Below are 6,462 nucleotides of genomic sequence, written 5' to 3'. Positions count from 1 at the left end.
GAATCCCGCTCACCCCCCCTCCTCCAAATAAGGTTTAGCTCATCAGAAAGCAAAGGAAAGCAAAGCAAAGCAACAGGGAGAATGGGAAACAAGAGAGGAACAGCAGGGAGAGCCAGGGCCACAGCCTGGCAGGGCAAGGGAGAGCAAGCTGAGCCATGCCACCGAGAGCTCCCAGGCTCACATCACCTCCCACCCGCTTCCGTTGGCACAGGCAGGGGCCGTGCTGCTCATGGTGCCAAGGCGTATCCCCCCACGTGTGCCCCTCCCGCTCCTCACCCATCCCAGCACAGAGCATGCCAAGGCAGACAGGCATTGGGCTGTGGCCAGGCACAGGGTTTTTTTAAACTTAATTCATCCATCTTCTGCTCAGCAGCCCAGTCTCCACATTTGCAGCTTAACCATCAAACTCAGCATCACAGCCCATCCTCACCCCAACCAGCCACTGGGCATGAGGAATCTGCAGAAAAGGGCACCCTACACTGATGCTTCATTTTTTTTCCCAAGGGCATTGTATATCATACAATCAAAATGACCAGGTATTTCCAAAACTGTTTTGTGAGGCCTTCTTTTATAGTTATCATGTCTTGCAGAGAAAAAGCAAAGGGCAATCTTTAACACCACTGGAGAACAGAGCACTGCAGTTGCATCCTCTGCAAGAGCAGAGCAGGAATTCCTCCTCATGACCATGGACACTGCCAAGGTGTTATCAAGTTATGCACCAAAAGAGGCTGGTGGAATTAGAAATTGGATTTGAGGATGGCTGCAAGAGCTGCAGTGTTTCTCTACATTGCCTTCTCCCCAAGGCACCTCCACTTGGAAAGCAGCTTTCCAGCCAGGCTGACAGACTTGGAAGAGAAGCCTAACATTCTATTTAGCAAGAGAATAGGCCTAACACAGATTTCCCCATGGCTTTCTGATAAGGACATGACAGTCAGGAACCACACCTAGGGAGGCTCTTGTTCCAGTCTGCAAGATCTCTGCCAGCCCTGGCCGAGGAGGGTGCCCATTAAGCAGAGAGGGGCTGCACCATCCCCTCCGCAGCAGCCCACTGGGACACCCCCCGGGGAACAGCAGCAGCAGCCTCCCATCTACTGGGGTACGGCCAGGGCAGCACAGGGAGAGTCGGACACCGCGCTTGCTCTTGGATGCGTTTCTTCAGAGGGCACGATTTCCACAGGGGTGTTTTGAGAGTTTGCTAAGATTTATCGTTAAGTCAACAACTCGTTGTGCAAGAGGCCCTGCGAGATCTAACAGGAGCTGGTAGCTGCCGTGGCACTACGAAAGGAGAGTCAGAAAGCTGTGTCCCCACTCCGAGACAGCACAGCAGTTTTATACCTTATGTCATGCACCTGATGTGTTTCAAAGGGACAAGCCACCAGGGTTCACCCCGGTGACCCAAGATGTTAGCACTTTATTAAGAGGGAGACTGAAGACAGGCAGATAAGGATGTGCAGGGAATACATTGCTTAAAAAAAAAAAAAAAAGAGAAAATATAACTTTCTGTGGGAGACAGTCTCCCCACAGGAAGAAGTAGAGGTTTGTTTTAAGTGGGTTTATATTTTTTTAGCATTACAAGTATTTTGTTTTAAAGGAATGGTGTTTCACCTGCAAAACCAGAGTTCATTTTATCTCCACCCACTCCTCATTAATCAACCTCAAAGAGCATTTTTACAATAAAGAGATACAATATTAAACTAATGACTTACATAGGTAGAATCATTCCCTCAATCTCACTGAATGCTTGGAGCAAGCAGACAAGTCCTGAGAACTGACAGCGCTGCTCAAGGGGAACAAGGGCTGTACTACAGAGGACTACCTGGTCCCAGCAAAAGCCCCCGGCCCCACCAGCCTCCATCAGCAGCATCCATGAGGCACACGATCTAGGCCACAAAGACCTGGCACAGCAAAGAAAATACTTCTAGGGGCACACAGACAGCAGCGGGAAATTTTCACAGCCAAGTTTTGGGGAAAGAAATGGCAATGCCAAGGCAATTGCTGGCCCCTATACTGAAAGGCAGGATGCAAAGCAAGTCGGAGTGGCTACTCTAGATAAAGTCCCACATGCAGGGTGGGCAGGAGGGTGAGCTGCAAGAGTGGCCAGCTTACAGAGTGGGTGAACGAAAAGTCAGAAGGGCTGTAGGACCACATGAGCACTGGGACCTGCACATCAGGGAGAGAAGCAGGCACTTGACATTTCAGCAATGGGTTATGACCACAGGACTTTGAAGAGGAGGCTAAGATGGTAGAATAGGTTAATTCTAGGCACATCAGCAAGGTTTGGCTGTTTCTAGATTTGACCGCTTTTCCTTCCTCTTCTAGTCTCCCTAAGTTTCATTTTGCCCTCTCCACAGCCAACACTTAATAGTAGCAGACACAAAAGGAAACACATCGGTGGTGCTAGAAAGGAAAGCTTAAGCTGGTAGGATTTGCATAAGTGTGAAAATGGCCAGGAGAGAAGATGGCTGCAATGGCAAGGCTGGGAACGGATGCAACTCTGGGAACAGCAACACAGAGCACAACAGAGACGGTGGTGACGGGAAACCAAATGCTGTAACACTGTGGGAAGCCTGAGCTCCACAGAGGTGGAGCACTCAAAAGCCCCAGGAGAGGCAGGATCTGACTGCCCAAGCACAGACACGGTGCTCCAAGGAGGAGACTGAGCAGGAGACAGGGAAAAGCCAGCAGCAGAGCTAGACATGGTGAAATGAATACAACAGGATAGAGGCTCTTGGGAGCTGCTCAAGAAAAGGCACCAAAGAGCCTTCAGCACCAGTCCTGAGTAGGAAAGCAGGTCTCAAAATTAAGTTTGGTAGGAAAAGGAAGGAGATGCAAAGTGTATCCCACCAAAGTAATTGGGACATCAGCAGAAGAAAAACCCAAACCACTAGCAAAGCAAGAAGTAAAAGAGATAGGGGAAATTGGACAGGCAGAGGACATCAGAGCATGCATAAAGGCAGAAAGAGAGAAGACAGAGCAAAAGAAATCCACCACCAGCCCTGAAAAGGCAGGAGGATGCAGGCTGTGGAGAAATGAGGCAGCAGGGAGCTGGTGGCTTAGGACAAAGGAGGAGGGTTGCAGTAAGACCATAAAGGCTCACAGGAAAGGATGGGGATGATCCTCCATAGTATGAACACAAGACACAAAGAGATGGGGAAGGAGGGGCAGGGAGAGATGAGAGAATGGCCAAAGCAAGCTGAAAGCAAAGCTAATGGATTTAACAAAGGCGCAGAGGAGTCCCCAGCAGTATGGCAACAATAATTAAGAGGATGTGGCACCAAGATATGATGGCAGCAAATAATTAAAGGTTGGAAAGAGGCAGTAATTTAAGGCTAATAAGAGGCAGTAATTTATCAGGAGCCAACAAGAGTAAAGAGTACAGGAGCAGTTAATTCAACAATGGAATAAAAATAAACAGGCAGAGCAAGAACCAGAGCCACTAGCATGATAACAAGGACAACAACGCAGCAGCATATAAGCTCTGTACACACACGGAGAGCAGCTGATGGAAGCCCAGATGGAGCTGCCGGGTCTCCTCCCTCTCCTTACTCAAATCTTCCCCAAATACCCACCTGCACCAGGAGGTCTTTAGGAAGATGTCAAGCCAGTGACCAGGGAAGATGTACCTTTTTGAAGTAAAGCCCCTATTGTACTTATCTCTGCACCTGGCATCTAGCCCAAGAGCTCTTTGGGCCAGAGGCCCATCATAAGATCCCCACCATGCATGGGGTGGACAAGGTGGGGACAGCCGCAAGGAAGGGGGGCATTTCCAGGGGACAGCAGCCACCACTAGATCCCTGAAGGAAGTTGCCATCACCAGGCTTGTGGAGCACAGGCAGCCCAACAAAGGGGCAAGTGGGCTTAATAGTTGCAGCCCCAACTAAGGAGCAACAACCAGGCACCTCCCTGGAAAGCAAAGGACCATACTCCCACAGGAGCGGGGAAACAGGAGTCCAGGCTTCAACTGGGGAGGGCAGGAGGAGCAGGCTGCCTTCCCCATAGCTCTTGCTTTCCAGCACCTTCCTAGAAAGCACATCAAGCTCACTAGCCCTGCTCCTGGTGCTCCTGCTCCTTCTAGCCCAGATGAACAGGACACAATTGCCTTTGTCCCTGCAGCAAGGATACCTGTCACTCACTCATGCCCAAGGACCGAAGCCAGGCAGCCAGAGGTATGCACCCACCCCACTGCTGTCTGCACCCAACCTTGAAAATCCCGATCCTGAACTGGGGCCACTCCAAAGCGGGTCAGTGCCCAGCGACTGCATGATGGCGGTCAGGTTCGCTCCAGCTCTCCCGCCCGTCAGCTGTCCCCAGGCTCAGCCGCCGCAGCCCAGCCTGTGCTTACAGCTGGGGACACAAGGCGTGGAAAGAAAGGGCTGCCGTGAAATCAAGAGAAGTGCCTTGAGACACTGATGCAGAAAGCGTGGGAAAGAGGCTAACGACATTCATGTTCATCAGGAGACAGATAAAACCACTACAATAATAAAATTTCATTATGACATCTAAGGAAGAAGAAACAAAAATTCTTTGTTTACTGTGTCTGTAATAAAGTACAAAGGTATCTGCCATTGCACTACTGGTTGCACAGGCAGGTTTCAGCCCCGGGTGAGGGCTAAAGTTGCTTATGCTCTGTATGTCATTTTCCAGGCAGCAGATCAGCCCTTTGCAGGGCTAACTCAGCCCTCTGTGGCACAAGGTGCATGCAAAACTCCTTTCCTGGGGTCCTTCTCCTTACAGGTACAGAGAGAGGAGACTGCAAGATTTACTGATTCACACAGACTTACAGATTTATGAATTTATCGAGGAAAAACAGGGAGGGCATTAGGGCCCTCACCAACTGCCAAGGACTGTGCTTCATCCTTACTAGGCATGGGAGAGTCTACGTTGGCGTTCATTCTCAGGACAGAAAGCCATTAGAAACCTGACTTTTATTCCTCATAGAGCTTTGGTTTTTACTACAGGTCTTTACTAGTGCATTCAATTTGCAAATCCAAGGGAATAATATGGGAAAAGTTTCTATTTTTAACAAAAGAAAGTAAAAACTTCTGAAGTAATGAACTACTGGATAAAAAGATTAATCTTCTTGAAAGAGCTTTGCTGCCTTATGTACTCCCACACAATACATTTTACATACTTACATTTTGCATGCATATATACATACAATTCTCCTGCAGAGTACAAAAATAAATTGATCCATATTATAAACGTACTCTACATATGCATGTTTCTTATTCACAGACGTGTGTGAGAAAGTTTGAGAAAACGAAAAACCGTAACAGCCTGCTACTAGGGCCAGGGGCAAGGACAGAGCTGGATAAAAGCTCTCTATTCTAGGCAGTAAAGCATCCTCTCCTATCTGCTCACTTTTAAAGACTTTTTTTTGTCCTCCCCTATTATTTTTGTTAAGAAAAGTCTGTCTATCCTGAGCACCTGAGCAGCTGGCCCAATAGCATAGTTACCTCCTGGTGAGTCATCCATGTCCTGAGCTGAATCTTGCCACCCCCATCCCAACAGTAAGACTTATTTTATATAGCTCCAGAGCATTCATGGTGATGTCTTAAGCACCATTAAAAGCCCATATCACTAAGACAAATGTTTATTTCTCAGTTTGAATCATCTCCCTTCTTTTTTGAGAAAACCATTAATGACTAAGCATGTTTCATGACCAGCTCTTAAATGTCTTTATACAATTTCACGTCACTTAAAAAAGCTTTCATACCTTTGCCTCAAATGTTCACAAAATGCAATGACTAGAGATACGGGTCTAGCTCAGAGTTCCCTGCAGTCATACCATACTGAATTTGCTTCAGTGTATTTTTTCCTAGTCTGGGTCTGCTTTTTCTGTTCCTCTTACCGCAATCTTGGCTTATAAAGATGAAAATTTTCAGGGGAAAAAATAGTTTGCAGCTCATTTTTGAGTTTTTGTCCAATGGCTGATCTGAACAGTCTGGCAATCCTAGAAGTGAGCAAAAGCAGTATCACAGGCAGGGTCTCTGATCAATGTGAGTGCCCAAAAGATATGAACTAAGCATGAATGACCTACAGATCAGTCACTGCACACTGTGTTATTCAGCAAATTTAGAAAGAGCAAGCAGGTCGAAAGATAATTGTAAGCCTGCACTGCCTTTGGATGAAGCTCCTGCGGTTCTTTGAGTATGTTCAGATGAGCTTCTTTCTCCCTGCCTCTGGTTTCTTATCTAGCTGATGGGATTAGTGATTATTACTGGCTTCTGAAGCCACCTGGAAATCTACTGATGAATAATGATAATAGCACACTACTAATGGTTTTCCTCAAATTGCTCCTAAAACACTTCCCCTCAAAATGTACGTGGGCTGCCACTGGTGACCCAGTTCTTAGTCCTACACCGTAGGCCCAACTGCAGTGCAGTGTAAAGGATGAGGTCATAGGTAGCTCTGTAATCACGTCTCAAGATCTTTCATTGCTGTGACCTCAAATTGCCAATT

Source organism: Balearica regulorum, chromosome 1, assembly GCF_011004875.1.
Source record: "Balearica regulorum gibbericeps isolate bBalReg1 chromosome 1, bBalReg1.pri, whole genome shotgun sequence".
Taxonomy (NCBI): domain Eukaryota; kingdom Metazoa; phylum Chordata; class Aves; order Gruiformes; family Gruidae; genus Balearica; species Balearica regulorum.
The sequence above is the reverse complement of the archived record's forward strand: the minus strand, read 5'-3'. Positions refer to the sequence as shown.